Genomic DNA, 3915 nt, shown 5'->3' with positions numbered 1-3915 from the left:
CACATATTTTGAGAGAGCCATACATGAATTGGAATTTTTTGAATACTCTATGTGCTTCACTTATATCTTTTGAGCTTGATAGTTTTGCTCATAGTGCTTCACTTATATCTTTTGAGCGTGATAATTTTTGCTCTAGTGCTTCACTTAGATCTTTTAGAGCACGGTGGTGGATTTGTTTTAAAGAAAATATTGATCTCTCATGCTTCACTTAGATTATTTTGAGAGTAGTTAATAGCATGGTAATTTGCTTAATATTAATATACTTGGTATTCAAGATATGTGAAACTTTCTTTTTGAGTGAATTGAATACTAAGATAAGTTTGATGCTTGATAATTGTTTTGAGACATGGAGGTGATAATATCAACGTCGTGCTAGTTAAGTAATTGTGAATTTGAGAAATGCTTGTGTTGAAGTTTGCATGTCCCGTAGCATGCACGTATGGTTAAAGTTGTGTAACAAATTTCAAACATGAAGTGTACCTGGCTTGTGCATCCTTATGAGTGGCGGTCGGGGACGAGCGATGGTCTTTTCCTACCAATCTATCCCCCTAGGAGCATGCGCGTGGTACTTGATTTTTGATTTCTTCAAAAAATTTGCAATAAGTATATGAGTTCTTTTGACTAATGTTGACTCCATGGATTATACGCACTCTCACCTTTCCGCCTTTGCTAGCCTCTTCGGTACCATGCATTTCCCTTTCTCACCTTGAGAGTTGGTGCAAACTTTGTCGGTGCATCCAAACCCCGTGATACGATACGCTCTATCAAACATAAACCTCCTTATATCTTCCTCAAAACAGCCACCATACCTACATATCATGGCATTTCCATAGCCATTCCGAGATATATTGCCATGCAACTTCCATCATCATCATCATGACATACATTACTTTTGTCATATTGCCATTGCATGATCATGTAGTTGACATCATATTTGTGGCAAAGCCACCATGCATTACTTTTCATACATGTCACTGTTGATTCATTGCACCATCCCGGTACACCACCGGAGGCATTCATACAGAGTCATATCTTGTTCTAAGTTTCAAGTTGTAATCCTTATGTTGTAATCAATAGAAGTGTGATGATCATCATTATTAGAGCATTGTCCAAATAAAAAGAGAGAGAGAAAGGCCAAAAGAAAAAAAGAAAGGCCCAAAGAAAAAGAAAAAAAGGGACAAAGCTACTATCTCTTTTCCACACTTGTGCTTCAAAGTAGCACCTTGTTCTTCATGTAGTGAGTCTCATATATTGTGCTTCAAAGTGGCACCTTGTTCTTCATGTAGTGAGTCTCATAAGTTGTCTTTTTATACTAGTGGGAATTTTTCATTATAGAACTTGGCTTGTATATTCCTACGATGGGCTTCCTCAAATGCCCTAGGTCTTCGTGAGCAAGCAAGTTGGATGCACACCCACTAGTTTTCTTTTGTTGAGCATTCATATCTCTAGTGCATACGTTGCATGGCAATCCCTACTCCTCATGTTGACATCAATTGATGGGCATCTCCATAGCCCGTTGATTATCCTCGTTAATGTGAGACTTTCTCCTTTTTTGTCTTCTCCACACAATCGCCATCATCATATTCTATTCCACCCATAGTGCTATATCCATGGCTCACGCTCATGTATTGCGTGAAGGTTGAAAAAGTTTGAGATTATTTAAGTATGAAACAATTTCTTGGCTTGTCATCAGGGGTATAGAAGTTGGGAACATCTTTGTGTGACGAAAATGAAGCATAGCCTAACTATATGATTTTGTAGGGATGAACTTTCTTTTGTCATGCTATTTTGAGAAGACATGATTGCTTTGATTAGTATGCTTGAAGTATTATTATTTTTATGTCAATATGAACTTTTGTCTTGAACCTTTCGGATCTGAATATTCATGCCACAATAGAAGATTTATATTGAAATTATGCCAAACTATCACTCCGCATCAAAAATTCTTTTTTATCATTTACCTACTCGAGGACAAGCAGGAATTAAGCTTGGGGATGCCTGATACGTCTCTAACGTATCTATAATTTTTTATTGCTCCATGCTACTTTACCTACTGTTTTGGACCATATTGAACTTTATTTTCCACTTTTATATTATTTTTGGGACTAACCTATTAACCAGAGGCCCAGACCAGAATTGCTGTTTTTTGCCTATTTCAGTGTTTCGAAGAAACGGAATATCAAACGGAGTCCAAACGGAATGAAACCTTCTGGAACGTGATTTTCTCACCGAACGTGATCCAGGAGTCTTGGACCCTGCTCCAAGGAACAAAAGAGTCGGTCAGGAGGGTGGGGGGCGCCCCCCCCCTAGGGCGCGCCCCCTGCCTCGTGGCCCCCCTGTTGCTCCACCGACGTACTCCTTCTTCCTATATATACCTACGTATCCCCAAACGATCAGACAGGAGCCAAAAACCTAATTCCACCGCCGCAACCTTCTTTATCCATGAGATCCCATCTTGGGGCCTGTTCCGGAGCTCCGCCGGAGGGGGCATCCACCATGGAGGGCTTCTACATCAACACCATAGCCCCTCCTTTGAAGTGTGAGTAGTTTACTTCAGACCTTCGGGTTCATAGCTAGTAGCTAGATGGCTTCTTCTCTATTTTTGGATCTCAATACAATGTTCTCCCCCTCTCTCGTGGAGATCTATTCGATGTAATCTTCTTTTTGTGGTGTGTTTGTTGAGACCGATGAATTGTGGGTTTATGATCCAGTTTATCTATGAACAATATTTGAATCTTCTCTGAATTCTTTTATGTATGATTGAGTTATCTTTGCAAGTCTCTTCGAATTATCCATTTGGTTTTGCCAACTAGATTGGTAGTTCTTGCAATGGGAGAAGTGCTTAGCTTTGGGTTCAATCTTGCCGTGTCCTTTCCCAGTGACAGAAGGGGCAGCAAGGCACGTATTGTATTGTTGCCATCGAGGATAACAAGATGTTTTTTTATCATATTGCATGAATTTATCCCTCTACATCATGTCATCTTGCTTAAGGTGTTACTCTGTTTTTAACTTAATACTCTAGATGCATGCTGGATAGCGGTCGATGAGTGGAGTAATAGTAGTAGATGCAGAATCATTTCGATCTACTTGTCTCGGACGTGATGCCTATTTACATGATCATACCTAGATATACTCATAACTATGCTCAATTCTGTCAATTGCTCAAAAGTAATTTGTTCACCCACCGTAGAATATCTATGCTCTTGAGAGAAGCCACTAGTGAAACCTATGGCCCCCGGGTCTATTCTCATCATATCAATCTCCATTACTTTATTACTTGCTTTGCTTTTACTTTGCCTTTTACTTTTCACTTTGCATCTATCTATCAAAAATACCAAAAATATTATTTATCATCTCTATCAGATCTCACTCTCGTAAGTGACCGTGAAGGGATTGACAACCCCTAATCGCGTTGGTTGTGAGGAGCTATCATTTTGTGTAGGTACGAGGGACTTGTGCGTGGTCTCCTACTGGATTGATACCTTGGTTCTAAAAAATTGAGGGAAATACTTACGCTACTTTGCTGCATCATCCTCTCCTCTTTGGGGAAATCCAACGCAGTGCTCAAGAGGTAGCACTTCCGCTACCACGTCTTCCCGGCTCCGCGTCGTCCCCTTCCTAGGCCTTGCCTTCGTCCACCACCTTGCTGCTCTCGGCGCCGCGTGGTCAACGTGGTCAAGGAACGAATTCCATCGGAAGAGTACTGTACGTGGAGAGGCTGACAGCTGGGTCCATGGCGGCCGCAAGGAAGTGCCTCCTTATTACGTGCAAAACAATTATTCCTCCACCTGACAGCAGGGACCCACCGGATGGGCCACCGCATTTCGCGAAAAAAAAATTTCCCTCTGACTGTTGGGACCCACCAGCTACATCTTTGCACGCAAGGAAGTGCGTCCATATTACGGGCAAAAAAAT

Source organism: Triticum dicoccoides, chromosome 3B (assembly GCF_002162155.2).
Source record: "Triticum dicoccoides isolate Atlit2015 ecotype Zavitan chromosome 3B, WEW_v2.0, whole genome shotgun sequence".
NCBI classification, from domain to species: Eukaryota; Viridiplantae; Streptophyta; class Magnoliopsida; order Poales; family Poaceae; genus Triticum; species Triticum dicoccoides.
Note: the sequence above shows the minus strand (reverse complement) of the source record.